At 45.8% G+C, this 27,391-nt stretch overlaps 1 protein-coding gene across 1 annotated transcript in view; it reads right to left on the reverse strand.

Moving 5' to 3' along the window:
- The window catches only part of Cnpy1 (canopy FGF signaling regulator 1), a 44,970-nt gene extending 24,115 nt beyond the window's left edge, over positions 1-20,855 (reverse strand). Inside the window, exon 1 of the mRNA NM_001310512.1 lies at positions 20,775-20,855. The gene's annotated coding sequence lies outside the window, so the exon portion shown is untranslated. The remainder of the gene's footprint in view (positions 1-20,774) is intronic.
- Between the last annotated feature and the right edge of the window lie 6,536 nt (positions 20,856-27,391).

Here is a 27,391-nt window from a genome sequence, read left to right on the forward strand (position 1 = left end):
TATATTGAATATGTAGGGAGAAAGTGGGAACCTTGTCTAGTCCCTGATTTTAGTAGAATTGCTTCCAGCTTCTCTCCATTTAGCTTGATGTTGGCTACTGGTTTGCTGTAGATTGCTTTTATTATGTTTAGGTATGGACCTTGAATTCCTGATCTTTCCAAGACTTTTATCATGAATGGGTGTTGGATTTTGTCAAATGCTTTCTCCGCATCTAACGAGATAATCATGTGGTTTTTGTCTTTGAGTTTGTTTATATAGTGGATTATGTTGATGGATTTCCGTATATTAAACCATCCCTGCATCCCTGGAATGAACCCTACTTGGTCATGATGGATGATTGTTTTGATGTGCTCTTGGATTTGGTTAGCGAGAATTTTATTGAGGATTTTTGCATCGATATTCATAAGGGAAATTGGTCTGAAGTTCTCTATCTTTGTTGGATCTTTGTGTGGTTTAGGTATCAGAGTAATTGTGGCTTCATAGAATGAATTTGGTAGAGTACCTTCTGTTTCTGTTTTGTGGAATAGTTTGAGAAGAGTTGGAATTAGGTCTTCTTTGAAGGTCTGATAGAACTCTGCACTAAATCTATCTGGTCCTGGGCTTTTTTGGTTGGGAGACTATTAATGACTGCTTGTATTCCTTTAGGGGATATAGGACTGTTTAGGTCATTAATCTCATCCTGATTTAACTTTGGTACCTGGTATCTGTCTAGAAAATTGTTCATTTCATCCAGGTTTTCCAGTTTTGTTGAGTATAGCCTTTTGTAGAAGGATCTGATGGTGTTTTGGATTTCCTCAGGATCTGTTGTTATGTCTCCCTTTTCATTTCTGATTTTGTTAATTAGGATGCTGTCCAGGTACCCTCTAGTGAGTCTGGCTAAGGGTTTATCTATCTTGTTGATTTTCTCAAAGAACCAGCTCCTGGTTTGGTTGATTCTTTGAATAGTTCTTTTTGTTTCCACTTGGTTGATTTCGCCCGAGTTTGATTATTTCCTGCCATCTACTCCTCTTGGGTGAATTTGCTTCCTTTTGTTCTAGAGCTTTTAGGTGTGCTGTCAAGCTGCTAGTGTATGCTCTCTCTAGTTTCTTTTTGGAGGCACTCAGAGCTATGAGTTTTCCTCTTAGGAATGCTTTCACTGTGTCCCATAAGTTTGGGTATGTTGTGGCTTCATTTTCATTAAACTCTAAAAAGTCTTTAATTTCTTTCTTTATTTCTTCCTTGATCAAGGTATCATTGAGGAGAGTATTGTTCAGTTTCCTCGTGAATGTTGGCATTGAATTATTTATGTTATTGAAGATCAGCGTTAGTCCATAGTGATCTGATAGGATGCATGGGACAATTTCAATATTTTTGTATCTGTCAAGGCCTGTTTTATGACCAATTATATGGTCAATTTTGTAGAAGGTGCTGAGAAGGTATATCCTTTTGTTTTAGGATAAAATGTTCTGTAGATATCTGTTAAATCCATTTGTTTCATAACTTCTGTTAGTTTCACTGTGTCTCTGTTTAGTTTCTGTTTCCACTCTCATTAATGGAAGTGGGGTGTTAAAGTCTCCCACTATTATTGTGTGAGGTGCAATGAGAGTCCCTCTTGGAAGATTTTACCTTTGATGAGTATGAAGTGCCCCTCCTTGTCTTTCTTGATAACTTTGGGTTGGGAGTCGATTTTATTTGATATTAGAATTAGAATACTCCAGCTTGTTTCTTCAGACCGTTTGCTTGGAAAATTGTTTTCCAGCCTTTCAGTCTGAGGTAGTGTGTGTCTTTTTCCCTGAGATGGGTTTCCTGTAAGCAGCAAAATGTTGGGTCCTGTTTGTGTAGCCAGTCTGTTAGTCTATGTCTTTTTATTGGGGAATTGAGTCCATTGATATTAAGAGATATTAAGGAAAGTAATTGTTGATTTTTGTTATGTTTGTTGTTAGAGTTGGGATTCTGTTCTTGTGGCTGTGTTCTTTTAGGTTTGTTGAAGGATTACTTTCTTGCTTTTTCTAGGGCTTTGTTTCTGTCCTTTTATTGGTGTTTTCACGTTATTATCCTTTCAAGGGCTGGATTCATGGAAAGATATTGTGTGAATTTGGTTTTGTCGTGGAATACTTTGGTTTCTCCATCTATGGTAATTGAGAGTTTTGCTGGGTATAGTAGCCTGGGCTGGCACTTGTGTTCTCTTAGTGTCTGTATAACATCTGTCCAGGATCTTCTGGCTTTCATAGTCTCTGGTGAGAAGTCTGGACCAATTCTAATAGGTCTGCCTTTATATGTTACTTGACCTTTTTCCCTTACTGCTTTTAATATTCTATCTTTATTTAGTGCATTTGTTGTTCTGATTATTATGTGTCGGGAGGAATTTCTTGTCTATTTGGAGTTCTGTAGGCTTCTTGTATGCTAATGTGCATCTCTTTCTTTAGGTATGGGAAGTTTTCTTCTATAATTTTGTTGAAGATATTTGCTGGCCCTTTAAGTTGAAAATCTTCATTCTCATCTACTCCTATCATCCGTAGGTTTGGTCTTCTCATTGTGTCCTGGATTTCCTGGATGTTTTGAGTTAGGATCTTTTTGCATTTTCTTTGATTGTTGTGTCCATGTTCCCTATGGAATCTTCTGCACCTGACATTCTCTCTTCCATCTCTTGTATTCTGTTGCTGATGTTTGAATCTATGGTTCCTGACTTCTTTCCTAGGGTTTCTATCTCCAGAGTTGTCTCCCTGTGGGATTTCTTTATTGTTTCTACTTCCATTTTTAGATCCTGGATGGTTTTGTTCAATTCCATTACCTGTTTGGTAGTGTTTTCCTGTAACTCTCTAAGGGATTTTTGTGTTTCCTCTTTAAAGGCTTCTAGCTGTTTACCTGTGTTTTCCTGTTTTCTTAAAGCCCTCCATCATCATCATGAGAAGTGACTTTAGATAAATGTCTTGCTTTTCTGGTGTGATGGTATATCCAGGACTTGCTATGGTGGTAGAGTTTGGTTCTGCTAATGCCAAGTAACCTTGGTTTCTGTTGCTTCTGTTCTTATGCTTGCCTCCTGCCATTTATTATCTCAAGTGCTTGCTGCCCTCAATATATCTGATTGGAGCCTGTCCTTTCTATAATCCCAGTTGATTCAGGACTCCTCAGAGTCTAGCTTTCTCTGTGATCCTTTGATAGCGGGCTCCTGTGAACCTAAGATTCTGAGTGTGTCAGAGTTCTTGGCAGTCAAGTTCCTCTGAGACCCTGAAATACTGGTGTGACCCAGCTCCTGTTATCCTGGGATTCTCTTGTCCTAAGACCCTGGGCATGTTACAGTGCCTGGAAGTGGTGTCTCCTTTCAGGAGCGTGGAGCTGTCTGGTCTGTTCAAAACCAAGGTAAACCAGAACTGATCAAAAGGAACCTGAGCCTCTGGTCAGGAAGGGCTCCGGTGTCCTTGTTCCTGCTGTCACAGGTCCATCACAATTGGATTGGAACAGAAGTTGTATTCCACTCACCAGTGGTTCTAAGATTGTGTGGAGAGTCCTCTAGGGACCGTGGGGGTGTCCGCCAACTCTGCTCCCAAATGACCCAGTGCTGGCACCGACTAGAAGGGACTTGTGCCCCTTCCACATGATTCTTATTCAGTGGATTAGGATCAATTATCAGAATGAGGGATTTATTAAGGATAAGTCATGCCAGATGGCTTGGACAGCTTATTTTGAGTGTAACAGAATTACCAAATCCAAGGTTAGATGCATTATTATTTAGACTTTAGTGCAATGTCTAATGCCAGGCTTGTAGAAGTAGTTCTGCCAAATAGCAAGAGACAGTCATATACCAGAAACAGACTCAAAGGTCAGAGATAAAGGACACATGACATGCAGCCACACACCCAGACAAGTCAGGAATGGTAGGGAAGAATGTGGCATTTCATGAGGAGCCATCAAGGCATATGTTAAGGTCTGCTCCCATAGGAACATCATACAGAAGGAGGGAGAGGGTATGCTGCTGGCCAGTAGGAATGGTGAGAAACCCCAGCCCCAGCATTCATGAGACAGTGCTTGTCCCAGAACTACTCACACAGGAGAGTCTGAGCAGCAATGGGACTGGGTTGAGTCCCACCCACCTCCCACACAAGAATACCTTGCAATAAGGTACAATGGGAGATGAGGCCACTTATGCCATGGAACCAGTGTAGTGTCTGGGTCATCCAGCTCTTTCTGCTTGCTGGTAGAGTTGTGTCCACAAAGCATATACTCAGGTCCTGATGTCCTCCATGTGTGCAGTTTGTTGGAAAAGGATCTCACAGGAATGGTTAAGCCAAGGTCCTGTGTTAGGATGGGTTCTGAAGCTCATGTGATGTGTGCCCTTACAGGAAGAGGAGAGATGTGTGGGCACACAAGGCCACAATTGCGTGACCCCAGGGATGGAGTAAGATGTTACATTCCCCAGGCAAGAACCCTATTGAGTAGGGAAACACCTCCAGAGACTGGAAGATCCTGGGCTGGGCTGGGCTTTCCTTTCTACTGAGTCCTCAGGAAAGCCACCCTGCCATACTCAGTGTTGAACTTCTAGTCCCGGGTGTGCTATGAGATGGTACAGCTTACCTTATTCCCCTTTGTTGTGCAGCCCTGGAGGACACAAGGCTGCCATGCTCAGTCCCACGTACCTCTTTCCCACGTACCTCTTTCACAAGGTACAAGTCACTAAAAAGCCACATCTTCCCAGACAGAGACAAGGAAGAGGCTTCTCCTCTCCAGGGCCCCAGAGATGATGGGTGATGCTAAGCCTTTCACACATGCAGGGCTCAGTCACAGCTTTTGTTTATCTTTATAAATGAATGCCATGCACCACCAGCATTTGGCTAGTTAACCCTAACTCTGCACTAAGCTATGATAATCTTTCATTCTCTCTTGCTGCTTTGTGCCTGCTGGTCATTACTATTTTTTATCTGTTCAGGAATATTGAATCATTTGTCTTCTCCTCCTCCTCCCCAAGGGCAGCAGAGCATATAATCTTTCTATATGCCCAAGTAGTAAAGCCAGGTTTTGTTTCTTAACCGGAGTCTTTGGTTAATGAGGTCTGTGTATCCCCACTGTATCATAAACACTGTTACCAGATCTTAAACTTGGGCTAGCTGGTCTGATCCTGATAACCCAGCATATGAGTGGATGCACAGAAAAGGTTGGGCTGTCCTAAGGCCCTTCTACCTTCTGACCATCAGGGCTCACTATAAGACAGAATCTCTCAGGAACAACAGGGCTCCCACAAGACCACATCTTGCCCAGTCTCATAGGTAGCTCTCTCTCTCTCTACATTTGGCATCACCAGCTAAATCCTCACAGTACAGATTCATAGCAGCAAGTGACACAGCTAGTGACACAGCAAGTGACACAGCTAGCCACTGGTCTGGTAAATAACCCCTCTCTTTCCCCATGACTTTGTTGCTTTCCTAGACTTCACAACAGAGCTAGCGAGGTTGTTCAGAGGTTAAGAGAAACTGTCTATTCTTGCAAAGGACCTGGGTTTAGTTTCCAGCACCTACATGGCAGCTCACAGCCATATGTAACTCCAGCTCCAAGGGACATGACACTCTCTTCTGGTCTCTTGGGGAACAAGGAACACACATGGTGCATAGATATACAGATGAAATACATAAAATAAAACATTAAAACCTAGGCTTTTCAACACAATGGAAGTAGCCAGTCCCAAAGGACCTTCTGAAACCAATAAGGTAACAGGACATGTGAACCATTTCTTCCTTCATTGGTTTATCTGACAACCCAGGAGTGTACTGTGAACAAAATAAGAAGGCACCTAAAATCAATATATTGCGGCTGTCATACAGCTCAGCAGTTAAGAACATTTCTGGCTCTTCTAGATGATGCAAGTTTGATTCCCAACATCTACATGGGATGGCTTACAACCAGATGGGCTTAAGACACTGCTCAGCAGTTAAGAGCACCAGCTGCTCTTCCAGAGGATCCTAGCTTGATTCCCAGCACCCACATGGTAGCTTACAACCATCTGTAACTCCAATCTTAGGAAATCCTTTTCTGGTTTCTGGGTGCTATGTACACAACCACCTTCTACAAGAACCCCAACACATATGGCACACACTCACACAGACACACATAAACATAGATTTTTTAAAATAGGTTTGCAAATAAAATATTTTTTAAAATCTCAAACATGAGAACAAATGTGACTTACTCTCTCTTCTAGAAACTTGTTTTTTTAAGGTGACAGACACTGGGCTGTAGAGCTGGCTCAGCAGTTAAGAGCACTGGCTTCTCTTCCACAAGACCCTGGTTGGATTCCCAGGATGCATACGGTAGCTTACAACCATTTGTAATTTCAGCTCTAGGGAATCCTCTTCTGTACACAAGTTTTGCACAGACATACATGCAAGTTTTGCACAGACATACATGCAAGTAAAAGATACATACATTTAGCTGACTTTGGCTACTTTGTTGGTTCTTTTTTTTTTAATTGTTTTTTACCATCCTCCACTCCTTTTTCTACCCCTTCAACCCCCTAATACTAAATAAAAGAGAAAAAAGGATAAAGAATAAAAGAAAGAGATCTCTGAATAAAGTCAGGGGCCAGAAAGGGGTTATCATCAGACCACTTCCTGCTGATTAGGGACATCGTATCACTTGGGGCATGTTTGATCTTCACCATCAGAATATCTAATTTCTTCTTCTTGATTCTCCTTTGGGCTTGGCTACTTTACAAACCACAACAAACCTGGGCCACCAAAACCCAACAGTACGCCACTGCCTCTTGGGACCCTGGCATTTATGTACCTCTGAAGAGTCCTCAGAATTCCAAACATCACACAAGCATAGAAACTATCTGCACCTGGCAAAACCATGACTCTGCTAGGGCATGAGGCACATCATAGTCAGTTACTGTGAAGCAACTCCATATCCTTACACCTGGGATTAAAACGAAACTATATTCTTACATGTCTATGTTTTTTAAACAAACCAAAATTCCAGATGTCTCACTACAATATAGTCAATAACTATATTTCTTAAGGAGGCAGACACAATGGCTTTCCAGGTCAGTTGGGGAGCAAGGCTTGTTTAGGAAATGCTAAGCACAGGGGACTTGCTGATCACCAGGAAGAGAGAGCTGAACCTGAGACTCAAAGTACAGAGCATTAAAAGATAAGCACGCCTTTGATCTCAGCACTCGGGAGGCAGAGGCAGGCGGATTTCTGAGTTCGAGGCCAGCCTGGTCTACAGAGTGAGTTCCAGGACAGCCAGGGCTACACAGAGAAACCCTGTCTCGAAAAAACAAAAACAACAATAACAACAACAACAACAAAAAAGATATGTTCAACACAGACACTACATGAAAGACTAGAAAAGAAGGGGACCAGGGAAGAAAACCCAGAAAACCATTTGCATGACAAAGCCAGGCCCCAAATGCACAGTGAAAAGGGAGGAGCCTGTGTGAGGGAGCTGCCCGGGTGGTGTGCATCACAGCCCAGGAAGCAGGCAGTAGTGCAGAGATACAAGGTAATAAAGTACAAACTACAATCTGATGGAAAAATGGGAGAAGCTACAAATAAGCAAGCAAATGCAGGAACTCCAGACAAAAAAGACTGCTCACTACCAGACCAGGAAGGGAAAGTAAAACAGGAGTGAAATGATAGTTTTTGCTCTTATCCTGTCACCAAAGAGAGGACAAATGATATTTTCTATAATGGACAAAAGTAAAAACATTTGCCCTACATTGCCAGTTGGATCACAAAACCCTGAGGCCTCAGGGAGGTTATCCAGGGACACAGACAGAAATTAAAGGTGTGTATAACCTATCTGGCTTGACCAAACCACTGAAGAATCTAGGATCTATTCTATAGAAATCAGGTGAGCAAGGCTGGAGTAAACTAGTGGTAACATGTTTGCTACCAAGTGCAAGGTTCTGGATCACCAAGCACTGAAAAAATAAGATCCTGAGGATCCTGGTTTGATTCACAGCACCCATGTGGTAGCTTACAACTATTTGTAACTCCAGTATAAGAGGTTTGCTGTAATGATGCTGGGTGGAAAAAATCTGGAAGGGGTCTGAGTTACTGGGACCCATTTTAAAGACCTCTGTAGCTCTCCACTCACTGTTGTGGAGTGTGTGTGTGTGTGTGTGTGTGTGTGTGTGTGTGTGTGTTTACTGACTGAGATGCCTCATGGCCTGTACCATCACATCCTTCTCTGTGACACTGGACAAGATCACAGTTTCCCTTACCATCTCCTGGAGGTCAAAAGTCCAAGGTCATGGTTTATGGTTCAGTCCTAGTGACAGAGCTGTGTCCACAAGTGACACTGTCCACTCTGGGGTCTCTTCCTATCAGGTCAGGGTCTTACATAAGATTCACTTGCCTCTGAATACAGTCATGGAGGTAGAGCTTCGTCATGAATTTGAGGTGACACAATTAGGCCTATTCCAAGAGAAAAGTATGTATGTGTAACAATAAGCTTACTTAACATTTCTATATTCTTCAGTGGAGGAAAAATATATATTATAATCTTACTACAGTTAAAAATGACCAAGGCTGGACTGGAGAGATGGCTCAGAGGTTAAGAACACTGGCTGCTCTTCCAAAGGTCCTGAGTTCAATTCCCAGCAACCACATAGTGGCTCACAGCCATCTAAAATGAGATCTGGTGCCTACTTCTGGCTTGCAGTTATATATGCAAGCAGAACATTGAATACATAGTAAATAAATAATTTTAAAAAATGACCAAGGCCAAGAAAACACTAAACATCTGCTGCATGTCTGCACTTGCTTGAGACTTGGGACAGTTGGGAAGATGTTGAGTCTGAGAGGGTAGATGGACTAGGGTGGGGTGGAGGCAGTTCACAGAATGTTTCCATGTATAGTCATCTCCCCTCATTAACAGAGACTCAGATGCCCCCAAACCACAGATAATGTCAAATCATGGTTTTGTTTTTACTATATGCACATACTTGGTAAGAAATTTAGGTCGGGTGCTTAGTGGGTAAAAGCAATTAGGGCCAAGCCTGATAACCAGAGTTCAGTCCCCAAGATGCATATGGTGGAAGAAGAGAACAACTTCTATAAGTTGTCTCTGGTCTCTGTATACACACACACACACACACACACACACACACACACACAAATATAATAACAATGGCTTTTCAAAATTCAATGTGTTTTTCGCATAAGCATGAAATAACAACTGGATTAATGCTCTTATTCCATATGGTCCCATAGTAAATGCCACATTGAAGAGGGCAAAGAGCAATGAGAGGAGGTGTGTGCTACACACCTGGAGTCCCACCTACTACCCAGCCTAGGCTACACATCTGGAGTCCGACCTACTACCCAGCCTAGGCTATAGAAGGAGATGGCTCTAAAGTCAACATGACTCCAGTGGAGAGGCTCACACAATCTCAGCACTCAAGAGATTGAACTGCCACAATTCAAGACAGCCTGGGTTTCATAGTGGGTTCAAGGTGAGATTGGGCCGCACAGCAAGATCTCACTGCAAAAAACAAAACAAAACAAAACAAAACAAAACAAAACAAAAACAAAAACAAAATGAGGGACACAGGGTAAGTAGAGACCACACACATAAAGGCCCAATTTGTTCACAGAAATTTCAAAAACTACGAATTTAAAAGATGGCTTCTAAGATAGTTCTTCATAAGTTTGATTGTTACCCAAGGCAGAAATGTTTTAGTTAGGGTTTCTATAACTGTGATAAAACATCAAGACCAAAAGCAACCTGGGAAAGAAAGGGTTTATTTCCTTTTACAGCTTGTGGCTCATCAGCCAGGGAAGTCAGGACAGGAACCTAGAGGCAAGAAATGATGATGCAGAGGCCATGGAGGAGCACAGCTCAAGGCTTGCTCTTTTTGCCTTGTTTAGCCTGCTTTCTCCTAGAACCCAGGGCCATTAGCCCAAGGGTGACCCCACCCACAGTGCATCCCACAGTGCATCCTCCACAGGCTTCTACAGACCTGTTAGATAACAGCATTTTCTCAACTGAGGTTCCTCCTTCCCAGATGACTCTAGCTTGTGTCAAGCTGACATAAAACTGGCCAGCCTTGTAGACTAAAGTCAAATAATTAAAATCCAGTCAAAATGATTTGCTAAATATCAATGTTTGGAAAAAAATATTTTGAATATTCTTCAAATAATAAACTCTAGGGTAGAAAATTCTATCCTGACAATATATCATGAAACCCTTCTTCCTGAATTATCTTCTGGGGTTTCCCATTTATTATTTTTGGACCTCAGTATGCTTGCAGGAAACTGAAACTTTTGTAATTGAAAGTGTTGATAAAGGGACTCCCCGGGATGGACTGTGCTCAATGATAGATTCTCTAGCCAGCATTTCAGAGTCTGTTATGGGGGCCACCCTGTACCTCTCTAACCTCTTCCTACCAGATAGCAGCAGATTCATTTCACCCCCATGCCCCAGCAGCAAAATTAAAAAGTCACCAGGCCAACTAGTAGTGGCTCATGCCTTTAATGCCAGTACTCAGGAAGCAGAGGCAGGCAGTCTCTGTGAATTTGAGGCCAGCTTGGTTTTCAGTGTGAGTTCTAGGACAGCCAGGACTACACAGAGAAACACTGTCTCAAACCCCCTACCCTGCCCTAATTTTCACAAAAAAAAGTGTGACTTTAGGCTGGCTGAAAACAGGAGGTTATGTGTTCCATAGTTCTGTGAGACAGACACTTTGATCACAAGAAGAGGGTCTCCCTACCTAGGACTCCATGGACTTTATCCATGATAAATTCTCTGTGCTGAATCTCGATGCAGAACCAGTGTGCATCTTGATGCAGACTTTCTAAAAAGGAAAAACTTGGGTTCATTCTATGCATAAACTCTGAAAAATCAATCTTTCCATGCTGAGTGTTTTTATAGTTAAAATGATATTTCAAAGAACTGGATTTATATTTTCTACAAGGCTTTGTTACTTAATACTAACCTATATTCTAGGATTTCTTCATCTCAGGTTATATAAAGAATGAGACTAGTCATGCCATTTAAATTTGGGAGGGTAAGACAAGTAACTCGGCTGTTTAAAAGAAATAAATGCAGGCTGGTAAGATGTCTCAGCACTTGCCCAGCAAACCCTGTGGACCTGAGTTTGATCCCTGGAAGCTCAGGTGGCCGAATTCTACATGCCCACCCCCACTCCCACCACTAAGGTCTTGAGTATGCGAGGCCCAAGGTTGAAACACTGTCTCCCTCTCTCCACCAGCTTAATTTCCATCTGCCTTCTTTCATCAGGCCCTCCTCCTGCTTGCTCTAAGCATAGGATGTCAGCACTTCCCCCACAAATGGGAATATAGAGCAGGGCAGAGTCGGCATTCAGCGAGGATAATTCCTTATTTGTTCTCCTGCTTCCTGAGAGCTGCTCAGTTGACCCTTTGGGAGCTCCGGCCTCTTTCGGACACGTACAATCACACAGGCAGACAGCGGACAGGAAATCCCTGCAGGAATGTCAGATTCTAGAGGGCAGGCCCAGGGCCAGGGCTCCATGTGGAGAGGGTTCTTTGACCACCAGAATGTCCAAGAGCAACAGCAAGAACCTGGCTTTTTGGTACCAGGTGCTTCTAGCCACCATATTTGTCCCAGTGTACGAGATCCAGACAGACTTGGGATCCCGAAGTAACATGGAGCATGTGCTGTGGAATGTCTGATCAACGTGATAAGCAGGAGTCAGCTTCCACTGAAGTCTAGGGATGTGCTCTGCAGAGTTTAGACAGCTTCTGAATAAAATTCAGGCCACTCATGACAAAGAGAGCTCTATCTATGCCTCTGGCAGAAGACAGTCAGGAAGGTGGGCTCTGTGGCTAAGGCTTTTTGAAACAGGGTCTTTCTACGTAGCTCTGGCTGGGCTGGAATTCCTATGCAGACCACGCTGGCCTTGAACTCGGAGAGATCTGCTTGCCTCTGTCTGCTGATTGCTGAGATTAAAACCCTGTACCACCATGAACAGTTTAAGGCTTTTTTATGATTTATTTTTAGAATTTTTAGTTATGTGGTGGTGGGGGGTGTGAGTGTGTGTGGGTGTGAGTGTACACACAAGTGCTGGTGCCCATAGAAGCAGAAGAGTGTGTTACATTTCTGGGAGCTGGAGTTACACATAGTTTTGAGCCACCTGACATAGGTGGAATTTGGGTCCCCTGTAAAAGCAGCACACACTCTTAGCCACTGAGCCATCTCTCTAGCCTCTTTCCTCTAGGTCCTAGCCTTTAAACCACTCTTGTAGAGGGGGCTTTCCCTCTCCTCAGATAGAACAGTTTGTGTGACATCTGCTGTCTCGCTCCATTGTTCAAACCTTGTCTTCTGAGACAGTGTTTCACTGACCCTGGAGCCCATGGGTTTGCCCAGACTAGCTGGCAGCAAGCCCGAGGGAGCCTCTCTGCCTTCTCAGCATAGATTACAGGCCCTGCTGCTTTAATGCGGTGCTGAGGACCTCTTGTGTATGGATAGCAAGCACTTTGCCCATCGAGCAGCTCTGGAGCCTCCAGGACTCTGTTTGATTTTATGATGCCTTCTGCTTCTCTCTCAGAAGTATTCTAGGTTTTTAGGGTTTTGTTTTGTTTTGTTTTTTAAATGTCTAGCTGAACAATTTGAATTATAAACCTCATAGTACTGTGGGATGCAGCCTGCAGCAGGGTGTCCCCCTGGCCAGGAGAACACTGTAAGGAAGGTCTAACTCAGGGAACCAACTCCTTTGAGCACATCTACCTCATTCCATCTTCAGAAAACAGACATTGCTCCTCTCTCCTTTGCTCCTCATTATCAGCTCCCCAATATTCACATGAGCACCACTCACATTCCTACTTACAAGAAGATGCTGTCTGTAAAGAATGTCCACGGCAGGTCTGAAGGCCAAGAATAAGTGGGACAGAGGCAGCCTTCTCAGGCACACAGTGTGACAGCTGACTCAGAAGCTCTGTCTCCAGGAGGCTTCCCTTGCCTGCTGCAGCCATCCTGCAAACTCAGGAAGTTCTACACAGGAAGCCCAGGGTGGAGGATGAGGGAGAAGGAAAGAGCCAGGTACCCAACAGGGCCTGACATTTTTAGTGGGCCAACAAATGAGGCTGTCTTAGGCTTGGAGTGTGCCATTCTCCAAAAAGGGGGAAGGTTTGGGCCATTTTCAGGACAGTGCGGAGTTATTGTATGTGCTCAAGAGAGGCCATGGGTGAAGTATGCAAAATCAGACAGGACAAAGCAAGGAACTGAGCATCTTTGAACAGAGAACAATATCTCGGGATCAGGGAGCTTTCTTTGAGAAGTTTGTAATTACCTGCTTCTGCTGGGGAAGCTCTTCCTCCCTTCAAATGGCCAAACGTTAGGATCTGGCTGCTCCGCACTGTCCCAATGCCCACGAGGAGGATTAAGACTCCCCACCCCCCTTTAATCCAAAGCCTCTCCCCACAGTGGTGAAGAAGGCACAAATGTTAAATTCCCTAAGTTTGGGGAGAGGGAGGAGCTTGTTAACCCTTTGAGGGGGTCTGGGAGGATGAGAAGCAGTGGGAGAAAGATCCGCCTGCTGGCTCTTCCTGGAACAGCACAAGCCCCACAGGACTGTGAGTCCTGCCCAATAAGCAGGAAATGTGACTTATCTTCCCTTCCCAGCTCTGGGATACCAAGAGCTTCCTAATCAATCAAGGTGTCATCATTGTAGCTAAAACAGAGCGCCACACCATCCACAGTTGTGCCTAGGCTGTCTCTGCTCTGAAAGGCAAATAAGAGCCTGTTTCTGGTAGCCACCCATTTATTCTCATGTGTACATGCACACATGCACATGTGCTCACACAGATTCACTTATACACATGTGCAGACATACAGATATGCATACACACACTTATACAGGTGCACACACACATGCACATACATATAATTGAGCATACACACCTAGGCACATATACATCCATATATGGACTTAGACAAGTCACTGCCTGGAACCCTTGCTCTCACTAACTCTGGTCCTCTTAATGGTCTGCCTGGTGACTTCAGACTTGCTAGCAAGAAGCTAATCAGGAAGGGAGCCTGGCTGCTGGGACCAGGGCTAAACCTGTTCCCAGCTCAGTGTACAATCCAGCTGCACTGGCCTTGAAAGAGCCCTGATGGCAGGGCCTAGGCACTTTGGAGGTCTCCTCTGTTGGATCGCAAGGGTTAGCATGGAGACTTGCAGGTGACAAGACTCTAGATCACGTGTGAATGTGCAAGGAGGTGCGCAGGGCTGTAGGCACAGTGCCAGCAAGCACTGGATACTCCTAAGCCACAGAGGACAGTGGATGAATGGAAGCTCCATCTCTTCAGGTTCTCTCGGGATGTGGACTTGTAGGTTCTTCTAGGGACGTGGGAGATGAGGAAGTCTGAGACAGCCCTAGTGATCAGGGTGCCAGGCTGACCTAAACAAAGGGATTAGAGGTAAGCTCCCTGTGTTGGTATCAGGCATCACGCAGACATAGGGTGTCCGTCCTGGTGCTGAAGAGTCAGATAGCTATGCCCATCAGGTCTTGCCCACCACCATGTTGAACATCTGGGCCATTTCAGTGGATTGAAAAGTGGATTGAAAGAGAATTTCCTGTGGCTGTTTCTGTTCCTGGTGTGACTGCACTGGAGAAGAGGGGACTGATCAGAGGAACATCTCTGTGAGGTGAGGAACTGGAGTCTGCTGCCCCCACAGCCAAGCCCCAAATAAAATCCCTATTATCTCTTGCATGGGGTGGACACTCAGGGTGGTGATAAAGAGGCTCTCCCAAGGGATAAATAACAGCACAAACTAGAAGGCAATTCTGCCATCTCCCCGCACTGCAGCCCCTTTCCTGCCAATTGATGTCCATCTTTGTTCCTGAAGATTAATGAGTGTGGAGGAGACATTTAGCTCCTATATCCCCAGACTTCATGTGGAACTCAAGTGCAGCCACTTAAACTGACCACCCATGTCTCTTCTTTCCCTGCTCTGTGAGCTCTGGATACTCTGACTCATCCTGGCATTGTCTACCACACTACTGTAGTGGTCGTGTGGCCTACTGCATGTGAAGAGAGCAGTTGTGAAGTGAGGAGCGAGGCAGGCTTTTATTTGGGTTTGAGGTTGTTTCTTTTTTCTGTTTTTTGTTTTTGCATATCCAGTGACTAGGGCATATGTCCAAGACAAATTTCCTGACTCACTGCCCTGGCTAAGGCAGGCTGCCACCTCCTGACCCACCTTACCGTGGTCAGTGAGCAGGGCCGCCCAGGACCTGGTGGTGTTGGATGAAGAGCCTCTGTACTCCTGTGCCCTTCTGCCTATGGAGTGCTGTATTTCCACCGAGACCTACCCAGGCAGCATTTGGGGCAGAATTGGCTGGCTGAGATTTGAGTTTGCTCCTTGGGATATACATGACAGAAATAAAAAACTGGATCCTATAAGTTGTCCTTTGACCTGGACATATATGCTGTGTACACTCTTTCTTGTTCTCACTAAAAGAGCAAACAAATTTAAAAATTTTTAAAAATGGTTTCTATGTATAAGCCACACCAAGGAAAGAAGCTTTACAATAAAATCCAGTGAAATATTGCCAAATAATTTATTTTTAAAATATGTGTACAGCCCAAGTTATGCAGTCTTGGAGACCAGGGGTATTCATCCATTAACCCATCTATCTACCCATAAATCTATCCATCCATCCATCCATCCATCCATCCATCTACCCATTCATCCATCTATCAATCCATATATCTACCTATCCATCCATCAATCCATTCATCCTTTCATCTAGTCATCCTATCTATTCATCCATCTATCCATTCATCTATCTATCTATCTATCTATCTATCTATCTATCTATCTATCTATCACCTACCCATCCACCCCTTCATCCATCCCTTCATCCATCCATCCACACTCATCTATCTATCTATCTATCTATCTATCTATCTATCTATCTATCTATCTATCCATCCACTGGTGTTTGTCCTCTGTGAGGTGACCCGGAGGCTCAGAGTTGGAGAAAGGGATGATCTTATTGTCCCTGGCCACAAAGAGTCTTGCTCATGCCGTGGTAGGTAGCTGAGATGTCATGGAAAGGAAAGAGGTATCCTGAAGGAAGGTCCCACCCTCTGTTTTCTTCATAGGACTCCTTATAGAACTAGGACAACCCATGTTCCACTGGCTTCTGTATCCCCTGAGTGGCACGCTTGCAGGGGATGTGACACAGAGCAAGCACTAGCTTCTATCTTCACTCTGTACTTGGGAAAGGCCAGCACCCAGCCTTGGCTTGAGTCTGGGTATTTCTGAGTGGATCATAGCAGGTTCCACACCCATGTGTGCTAGTTTGTCTAAGTGTGGGAGTGAGGCCTTCTTGGCTGAGGTAGAAGGGTCTGGAGGTGGGAAGTGGGCTGTGACTTTCCACAATTATAAAAAGGGGCATAATGAGATGCTGTTTATTTTTCTATAACACTGGTGTCCATTAAACTGTCTTTTCCCTTGCTAGGCTATCCTAAGGACCCTCCAGAGTCTGCCATGGCCTTCTGCAGCATGGCATTCATACTGGGAGCTGGAGTTTAGATTTCAGTGGCTGGTAGAAATTCTTTATATGATCTACAATTCCTAGTCTAGACATCAATTCATGGAGACTGTGAGTCCATCACCAAGGATACAGCCACTGGAGCTTGGCCTTGTGTGTGGGTGCCCAGTCTAGGTTCTGTCTGTATAAAAATATATCACAGGCCTTTAAACCCCAAGCCATGGCTGCCAGAGCCTACGCACTGGAGAAACTTGGTATTTTCTGGACAGGCATCTGTGAATGAGCAACGAGTGGCACTGTTGAGTCTTCTCAAACGAAGTGTCCTCAGGCTACTCCTACTTCTTATGTTAATGCTTTATATAAAATACCATAGCTTAGAGTTCTCCTCTACACTATAACTTCTGTCATTTATGTTTTCGTATAAATACTCCATTAATCTGATTTTAAGGGTCACTAGCATCTGTTAAAGTTCCTGATGGACTTTTGCCTCCTGGCTAGCTGGGACAATGACCTAACACCCTCCTTTTGTTAGTAGGCAGGACCTCAAGTACAGTAGTATATGCTGGACCTGCACAGCTCCAGGATGCCTGAGGACCCTGGTGTTGCAGAGTACATAACATGACACAGTGGCTCACAGCAGCAAATGATACTGTGGTTTGTCTTGCTGCTCAAGAAATCAAATAAATGTTGTTGTTGTTGTTGTTGTTGTTGTTGTTTTAATCCAAGTCACTAACTAATGCTTCCTGAACCAATCTGTTTGTAAAAGGAACCATTCAAGCGGGTTGCTTAACTCCAAGCTAACAGTTAAAAATAAAAAAGGAACCAAAGACATGAGTGTCTGGACTTGGCAAAATGCTGGTCCCTATAGTACTAGCCCTGGCTGGTGGCACTTGTCTGTTCAAATACCTTCTTACAGATAATATGTGACTTGATTTTCTCTGGGCAGAGGAACCCTCCAGACTAAATCATACTACACAATTTCCAGCCTTATAGACAACTAGTATAGAGAATTACAACCTGTGTTCAGTGACTAAGCATGGCCCATGCCCCTGGCCCCACCTGAAGACATCATGCCTGACACCATACCTGCGAGGTGACTGACTTCTAAAGTACATGGCTTTACATGGCTAATGCAATGGGAGATGTTTTAAGATTCCCCCCAAGGAAGTGGCTCAGAGATATGATCTCTCACCTGTCCCCAGCTTCCAGAGCTGAGAAACAGTTCTCTGAAATCAGCTCATTTCTTGATAAAAACAAAAGTGAGTGGGTGTGGCGATGCTCCCTTTGGCTATATGAGATGTTGTCTACATGAAAAACAAGGCAAATGGAAGAGAGTCCCTTGAATTGGAAGAGTATTTTAGACCAAGCCAGGTAGTCTGTGAGTGAGATCTGAGGCAGTGCACAATACCTGTAACTGAACAAGTGTCTCTTATCCACTCCTTCACAAATATCTGTAAAATTGGCCAAAACCACCCTGCTGACTGGGAGATGATGTCAAAGGACACTAAAATGAAACTTGTAACTCCATCCTGCCTGCTTGCTTAGTAAGAAGGTGATAATCTGTAGGGAAAGAGTCTGGCTTTGAGCCTCCTCTCTGAGGACACTCAAGTTACCAGGTGGTACACTTCTTGAGTAAGGTCTCTTCCTGAGAGAAAGTGTCCAATTGGTGGGGAAGGGGTAACAGTCTAGATAAAGGCCCTGAAGCATCCCAGTATCTCATTGGGTCTGATCGCCACTGGAAAGCCTCTGGAACACCAAAGTCTTACTAGGTGCCATAAGGACAACCCTTTGGCAGTGTTCCCACCCTTATTGGCTAAAGTTCCTGATGAACTGAACTTCCCCTTCACATCCTGGCTGGCTGGGTCAATGACCTATCACCCTCCCTTTGTTAGCAGGCAGGATCCTAAGTATAGTATATGCCTGGGGAATCTTGGTGTTGCACCGTACATAACAGGAAAGGAATCTATTAGAGATGTGATGGCTCTAGCCAATGTCTTCCCCTTGCCTATGGCAGCTTCTACTCAGGAGCATGTGGTATATGGTACCCAGGAAGAAAGGACAGGACAGGGGCTAAGAGCAGCCATCCATGACCCAGAGAGGTACAAGGTGGGAAGGCCAAATCAAAGGCTAAGGGGACAGCAGAGGGGGAGAGACATGGGGGATTCCGATTCCTGTGGTTGGCTGTGGCCCTTGGTTCCTGATGGCTCAAGGAACTTACCCAGGCTGTCCAGCTGCCTGCTGGAGCTTCATTACTAACTGGATAGTCAGGAGAGTGTTAGAGTGGGTAGGTTTCTCTGATGGCCACAAATAATGCCAGTAACCAAAGAGGTAGCGTGGGAGAAAGGTTTGTGCCAGAGAGGTGAAGGATTGAGGGTGCAGGACAGATGGATGCAAGGGAGCAACTTGAGAGGTGGAATTTGTGCAAGAGAAGGGATGTGTGAGCAAAAACGGTTTGTGAGAGAGGTGTGTGAGAAAGCCAGTCTCCAGCAGTGTAACCAAATGTCCTATTTTGTTTTCTGAGTCCCATGCTAAGCTTCAGGAAGGACAGAGGGATGCCGGTATATCTCCACCACTGGCAAGGCTATGTGGCCTGGACCTGGTCCAAGATGTCTAGGCACGACCTGAGCTGCTGGCTCCTCTGTGGTAGACTGTGCAAACTCCTGTGGTTAGGGTTTGACCGAGTAACTTAGGATTGAAGCAAACCCCTGAGGGACTGAGTCACGGAGAGAAGAGCTCACTAAGTGGAAAAGATGTGAAACCATCCAGTCCGTTTCCTCTGAAGCTAGTGGAATTCCTCTAAGATTGGTGCTATGGAGATCACTCCACTGTGAGGCAGCCAGAGGCAGAAAACTGACCATCAGATCCCCCGAAGCCAGTTCTCCCAGCAATAGAACTGCAACCCATGAGTGTACAAGATGTGCCATGCAGGGAGGAGCCAAGGACAGTCCCTGAGCCACTGCTATCACCTTGATCTTGGGCTCCTGTCTAATGTTCCATGATCCATGTGGCAGAGTAGACTCTTTGAAGTTACTTTGTGTCCTGGCAAATCAGAAAAACTCTTTGGATTAAGCTTGCCAAGGTGGGTCAGGCAGGAGAATTTTAAGGAATGGACCCCAGGAAGGTGCAGAATTCATAAATGGACAGCCCTTAGTGATATCACTGCAGGATGTTGTAGGAGGGTGAGAAGGAAGAGGCTCAAGTTTGTTCATCCAATTTCCTAAGCAGCTGTGTGCCTGTCTCTTCCACAATGGTCAGTAACGCAGGGTCTTATTTCTTCTGCAAGGTCATTTCCAGGATTAGAACTTGCTTAACAACTGGCATACTGTGGCTCCCAGCAAACATCTACCCACTTCCTTCCTTCCTCTGGATCCTTCCTGTGCCCTTGCATGGGATAGTATTTGCTTCCTCTACTTTCCCTGTCACCCCAATTACTCCATGAAAATTACTCTTTTAAAGCATACTGCCAGATGTGAACACACACACACACACACACACACACACACACACACACACACACACACAGACTACCTCCATCTCCATACAGGCCTGGGCTCTTCCTCTTCCCTCAATGCATGGGAATACTATGTCACAAAAGAGATGATGTGCAGACCAATTATTTCCATGTTTGCTTTAACACAAGACAAGACTGCAAGAATCCAATTCCTGTGGCTGTTCAGCTTTGTCTCTGGACACCATGGGGAACAGTTTCAGTGTTCACTATCTGTGCTTAGAAGGAACGGTGTCTCCTAAAATGTCTGACTTCCTCCAGCTGGCCAGCCCTCCTGCCTGCAGACTGAGCCCATCTTTCCTTGTAGCAACTGCCACTGTGGACTCTTGGGGCAAGTCCCCTCTGACTACCTTTGAAGGAGACTCCTCCCTAGCCCCAGGCCTGTCTATCCTGTGAAGAGCTTATACTCTGCTTGTGCTCCACACTGGAAATCTGTAGAATCGAGAAGGAGGAGGGGTGGAGTGCCCAAGAGGAGCTCTGCACAGCTTTGAGCATCTGCCCTATCACCTCCCTGGGCTCCCTGCTGGTCTTGCCCAGGAACCACAAGCTCACTATTTTTTTATTCTGATGAACAACGGGGCCGAAATGTCTTCCAACTTGACAAAACACAAAATTTAGGTGCTGAGAGAGATACTTCAATTTCAAGCTTAAAGATTACTTTGGGTCCCCTAGGACTCAGAAGCAATTTAGAGCTGACACCCTGAACAAGAGCAAGGTTAGAAGATTAAGACCAACCGCTGTTTGGATAAATGGCTGGTAATTGCCCATATCCGCAATTATACACTGGCACATAATTCCTTTTCCGCTACCTTTTTCCTCTCCTGTGTCCCGTCAGGCCGGATTCGGTAGGAGCCCACCTTGGTTTTCTTCTGTCGAGCCTTGGTGATGTCATACTCCACCTCGTCCATCAGGGCCCTGCATGCTAAACGAGACAGATGGTGTGGTCAGGGGAGAGGAGTAGGGTGGGTGGAGGTAATGCGGCTTCACTCCCCCCCCCCCCCCCCGGCACAGAGCTCCTGCAACCACAGATGTGTATGGACTCTGACTCAGAGACAAGGATCCCTGCTCTGCAGTGTCCAAAGACAAAAGGACAAAAACCTGGGTTATTTACAGTGGTGTTTTCTTTTAATTTCTGAAGACAAAAGCATTTGTTTGTGTTTATGTATATTAGTAGTTGTCTGTGTACCATGTACATGCCTGGTGGGCATGGATGCCAGAATAGGGCATTGTACTGGATAAGATGCTAGGTTTTGCGAACTACACCTAGGTCCTCTGTAGCTCCTACCATTGTGTTCTGTAGGTTTCAATTGACAAATGAAATCCTTACTAAGGTGAAGAAAAAAAGATTTTTCCCTCCAAGGTCTGCATTTAGGAAACAGACTTTCCCTATAATAGCTGGAATCAAACCCGGGTCCACGCCAGAGTAGCAAGTGCATTTAACCACCGAGCCATCTTTCCAGCCCCTGTATTCTGGCCTTTCAAACCATGCTTTCCTTTGCACGTAGACAGCACTGTTGTAACTGAGGGAAGCTGTTTTGGTGGTGCCAGCTCATCAGATATCCCAGACCCCCTCTCCTGGCTTTGCTTTGGCCTAAGTAGCCACCTGTACCACCAGAACGTGTTGGCCAAAGTTGCCCCCTGCTCTTAAAAGTCCATCTCCGTGAACTCTGAAACATAATTTAGGGTCTATCTCTGTGATCTGTAGATCTGCCTAAATATCTTCCTCTCAGGTGCTCACCGTCCAGCTTGAGAAATGGAGCTGTTCCTATAATAAAGCCTTTGATGCCTCCACACCAACCTCTTCAGCTGTACTTAAAGTTGACTCTGGATTCCTTGTCTCTACCTATCTGTGGACAAAAGGCCAGCACAGGGGTGGCAGCTTGGGGGACACTGAAGTTCAACAGGGAAAGTCCAGGTGCCAAACAATTTGTGCAGACATAGTTGCATGTCAGTCTACATGGCTCATCAGGCTGGCGAGTAACCCAGAGCTGTCCCTTTCCAACCTGACTCTCTTCCCTAGATCATCTTTGCTAGAACAGTGTAACCTCACACGCCCAGAGCCAGCCTTTACCACTGGAATCTGACCTCGGTGCTCTTCTGACTTTGCACCAGAATGCAGCAACTGGTGGCACAGGCTGGGCTATGGCTAGGGGCAGTGTGTTTATTTCTTTCCAGGCATTTGCTAGGTAGATGTTGCTCTGGTTCTACAGTGGCATTGCCACTGCCCCACTGCTAATGCTGGAGCTTCCCTCTCTGTGGGCCTGACAGAGCCACTTCCCTGGTACATCTAGCTCAGCAGCTCTGAGCTAGCCTCAGCTACGGATTTGGAACTAAGGCATTAGCATCACCCAGCTATGATCCTGAGCCTGATCATGACAGCCAGGACAGAAAGAGTTATTGCCAGTCATTATTACATCACTGGACCAGTGTATAGCCATACCACCCAATCTTATCTGTTCTCAGAAGCTAAGCAGAGTTGGACCTAGTTAGCACTTGGATGTGAAACTGTTACTGGATGGTAAATCCAGTGCATGCTTAAGGCCTCCAGTAGAACAGCTGTGGTTTCTCCTTGACCATGCTCCATATGGATGGAAGATTTGCTTGGCCTTAGTCATGGTGCAGTCAGCCATGATTCCATTGGCACTATGCCATCATGATCTCTGAGGCTGAGAAGCTGCTCTGGGTTATCATCAGGTCATGAAAAGCAAGCATCCCTCCCATTCCATTGGTGCATGTTGGCTCCAAAGCTGCTTGTTCTGGAACCTTCCAATAGGGCCAGCTCACCCTTGTCCTTTCTTGTCCTATGTCTAGAGTGAGGATGTTGGCTGGAGCTGGTCTTGGCCAGTCAAGAGCAGGACACAATAAGATGTTTGGTGAGGAACACTGAGGCCAGTGCCTCTACAACCCTCATCCTGAATAGCTGAGGGGAAGGCATTGTGGAGGGGGATGAATGAGCATGGGAAAGCAGGGTGTTGAAAGAACCATGAGATGAAGGATGGCTTTGTACTTCAATGTCCCTCCTGGAAAGGACTACGTCTAGAACCTATCCAGCCAGCAAGCTCAGGTCAAGGTCATCCTGCCTGGGGTGGACTATAGTTGGTGAGGCGAGACAACTGTGGTGTCCTTTGTGGAGTGCAGAGCTGCCACTGGGCACATTTCTTTTTCAACTCATCCTGCCTTCCTTTCTCCTTCCCAGAGACTTCCTGGGAGCTATTCCTATGCATATCATACTAACAACCCCATCTAGGGTCTTAGGATCTCAGGATTGTTTCTGCATTTCGGCCTCATCAGAAGCCCAGAGGCTCAGTCAGTCTGGGGCAGGGTCATTGAGAAGCTACCCAGACGGTTACAGCCCCTAGGGGAGGACCCACAGCCATGAATGGGGGAGCTTCTCAGAGCCAAGAAGACATCATTAGCCTCTGGAAGGGACAGGACAGGTTGGAGGGGCACTTCCAGCACTGCCATGCCATCCCTGGCCTCCCCAAGGAGAAAGAGCTCTTTGAGAAAAGATCATTTTAAATTTCTGCCCCAGGTCACAGAACATGTTAAAGGAGAGTCACATCAGCGACCTGGGCTCCATATTTCAAGTCCAGCATTAATTTAAATGTTAATCTGAAATCTTCATGTAAGTCACTGGAGTTTCGAGTTTATTAGAGCAGACAGCAGGAGTGGAGCCTCATGGGAACACTGGTGGGTCACATTGCCTGCCAGAGGGCAAGCCACTCTCCCAGCTGTGTCTCCCAATTCCTTCCCTGCTGTACTTCCTCCTTGCTCCCTGCCTTCCTCTTTCTCAGAGAAGAATTTGAAAATGGGGACAGAAAATTCAAGTGATCCCTGGTACTAAGGTGATGGGTCATCTCCAGACAGGCACCAGAGCAGACCCTGTTTGTTACTAAGGTGATGGGCCTTCTCCAGAGAGGCACCAGAACAGACCCTTTGCATCACTTTCCAGTGCCAGCGTGGACTCCACATTTTGTACAGCACCATTTTGCCAGGTACATCAAGCAAGTCCAGTCCTGGACTCAGAACTTCCAAAGCAGGAGCACTGGACATGGCAGGAGAATCGGCACAATAAGAATAGGTGGGCAATGGCACTCAGGGGCTGTGTGCTCTTTGGTGCTGTATCTTTGGGGGGCAAAATAGTCTGATGCTCGACACTGGCTATCTTTGAGATACAAAGAAGTTACTGAGCACAAGCCACAGCCCTGCCAGCAGGAACACACGTCTGCCTGGGGTATCAGTGAGCTCAATCTCAGAGGGGAAGCCATATGGTGAGAAGCATCCAAAGGACAACCCTTGTGCCCAGTGACATCTGGCCCATCCGGGAATGGGACCCACAGAACTTTCTACAGCCCTCTAGGACAAGGAGGACATGGGTTGGGGTGGCTTCTAACTTCTGCATGACCGATTACTTTTAAATTGTTATGTAATATTTCAACAGGCAGGTGTACTGGAGACTCCATTCCTTTGCAGACCATTTAAAAGATGGATGATCAAGCCTGGGGTCAATCTCTATGTCACCAGACACCTGAGCACCCTCACTTAGGCTGAAACTGCCTCTCGGTGGTTTAAGGATCACAGTTCAGAACATGCACACTCAGGGCTCTGCAACTCAGAGTGAGGAAGGCTTGCAGCTAGCAGGGCTCTGCTATCTTTTTGAAAGGAGGAATTACACGCCAAGAGAATAGGGTAGATGGCACAGGTCAGAAAACGGGTACTGCATAGACTCAGCCTCTGCCACCCAGGGGTATTGAGGGATCTGTTTTAGAAGTTCTGAGTCCAGGACTGGACTTGCTTGATGTACCTGACAGAATAGAGCTGTATAAAATGTGGAGTTCAAGAGCCCCCAAATCCCTCTAAGCTTCACCATGGCCCTCTGAAAGGGCTCCAGTCACTATCTAAGCAGTCATACAGGTCACCTCACAGTGAAAAGCTGCATGAGAACGAGAACAAGTGACAACAGTGGCCCTAGTGGGCCCAGCAAGGGCCCCAGTCACTGAGACCTTAGAATCAGGCATTGTTGACTAGTATAGTAGAAGAATCAGAGAAACCATACATTACAAACACCACAATGGGAAAGTACAAGGCAAGATGGAGGGATGAGCTAAACAGAAGCCTAGATCCCTGAGGAAGGAGTGTGTACTATGTGCTGAGATGGCAGGGTAGGTTGGGCCAGAAAGAATTGTGTCTTCTCTCTGAGGCAAGAGAGAACAGTCTTTTGACTTTAGTGACACTTGAGAGTTCTATGTCATCCAGACCCTTTAGATCAAGATGGAGGAAGAAGGACCAGGCTCTATACAATGACAGCTGATAGGCTGCCGCATTAGTCCAGGTAACAGACAGCCATGGCACAAGACTGAGAAGTCGGTGAACCTGAGAGCTCACTGGGAGGCAAAGTTCAAGTGCACAGGTGGCAAGGTGGGCACTCAGGGCAGGGCAGCGTACTGGCTGCCTCCCCATATCATTGCTATACATTTTCTTCCATTAGTAACTGCATCCTGGCCAGCTCCTGCTACGGGGATGAGTGCATTGTAACCACGGGGAGGGGAGAGAGAGTTGCTGCAGATCTTCTGGAAGCTTCCCTTTTCACAAAAGCAGAGCATCACAGGGAGAAGGGAGAAGCTGGAGTTCTGGAGACATGGCTGAGACCTCCGTGGCTCCCAACTTCATGGGTGCAGGTTAGCCCATCCCCCAGGTGCTGAAGCCACATTGTTCAGTATGATGCTACTTGTTTCCAAAGCTGGTAGCCTTCCATGGTGTATGAGGACCGAAGTCTCTCTTGCAGCTCTGGAGGCTGACTGTGAGATGAAGGTGTCATAGACATGGCAATGCTTCCCAGGGCTTCCCTTCTCAGTGGCCTGCCAACAATGTGTCTCACCTGTATCCTTCTCTTCCATGGCCAATCCTCTTCTTATGTGTGCCCTGCTTACTTTATTGGGAGCCAGTCATCTGGGTAAGGCCCACCCCACAGATATTGCTCACTCTAGCCCTGTGTTTAAAGGGCCTATCTCCCCAAACAGCCACATGTATAGTTATGGTCTTAGCATATGAATGGAGAGGGACACAATTTTACCCCAACACACAATAAAAAGGAAAGCTGTCTTCTGTAGTAAGGAAATACATAGGCTGACCATTCCCAGTTATTTGTCATAGCCCTTACTGCCTGTCTGGTCCACACCTTGGCAATCAATGCTCTTGGCTCTCCCTGCAATTTACTGGGTGTTATCCCTCACTCCAAGTCTTAGACTCTGAGCACTGCCTCTGGGTCTCCCAAGCCTGTTCACATGTCACTTTAAAGGAATACCTTCCATCTCCAAAGGCCCATGCCTTGGCCAAAGCCATCCTGTGGCCTGGCCTCACTTTGTCTCCTGCATGGAAGCAGTCAGGATGCCTGGCAGAGGCAGGCTGTGGCCACCCTTCAGGGCTAGGGAAGGTCTGGCCCAGTCTCCAAAGCTCTTGACTGCTCATTAGCTGAACAAGATCAGGGTTCAACTAGCAAGTACGTGTCTAGTCAGAGAGCAGCATCCCACTCTGTGAGGGTCAGGCACTGGGCAGAGATTCAGGAGGCAGCAGGTGGGGGTGGGGGGTCTGCAAAGATGAGGCTCCACCAGCTGGTGTGGACAAAACTGGAGCCCGGGGCTCCTGCAAGTAGCAGCAGGTCTTACATCCCCCATTCCATCACCACGGCAACCGGCTGAGGGAGGGGCTCCCCACTGAGTTTTAACCCAAATTATATTTTCCAGGTCCAAAATCAGAGCCACTGTAAGGGAAGAACTCATTTTCATAACTTTAAGATGCCTTGGCTGAGAGGCAAAGATGAGAGATGGATTCTGGGAAGGACAAAAATCCTACTGAATACTGCTTTAAAACAGACCAACTGCACAGCGCCAGAATGCTGTGTCCTCCTGCTTCCGGGGAAAGATGTGAGAATGTGTTGGAGTGTGAGGTTTGTTTTAGGAAATTGTCTAGTTTCACTGTCTTTCTGTTTACCACAAGCCACACTCATTTTTGATGCTCAAGATGATGGCCCTGTATGCCTAAGGGCACAGAGAACCATTTAGAAAATGATGTTTGCTTTGGTAGCAATATGGACAGACACATGAGGAAGACTTTGGGTGTTAACATCAAATGGAACAATTGCAGCCAGCCTTCAGGTAGCTGGAATGTACCGAGCCCAGCCAGATAACACAACTCAGACCTTGCTTCTGTATGCTTTTGATTTAAGCAAGTCTTAGTCTGAGAAACTCTACTCCATGTTTCCTGCATGCTGAATCTCTTCTGTAAAATATTTGATTACTGTAATAAAAGTCTGGATCTAGACATAGTGGTGCATGCTTGTGATCCCAAAGCGGGCCATACGGGACCCTGCCTCAAAAACAAACAAACAAACAAAAACAAAGCAATATAGGGGAGGAAGGGAGGGTGG

The sequence above is a fragment of the Mus musculus genome, chromosome 5 (genome assembly GCF_000001635.26).
Source record: "Mus musculus strain C57BL/6J chromosome 5, GRCm38.p6 C57BL/6J".
Lineage (NCBI taxonomy): Eukaryota > Metazoa > Chordata > Mammalia > Rodentia > Muridae > Mus > Mus musculus.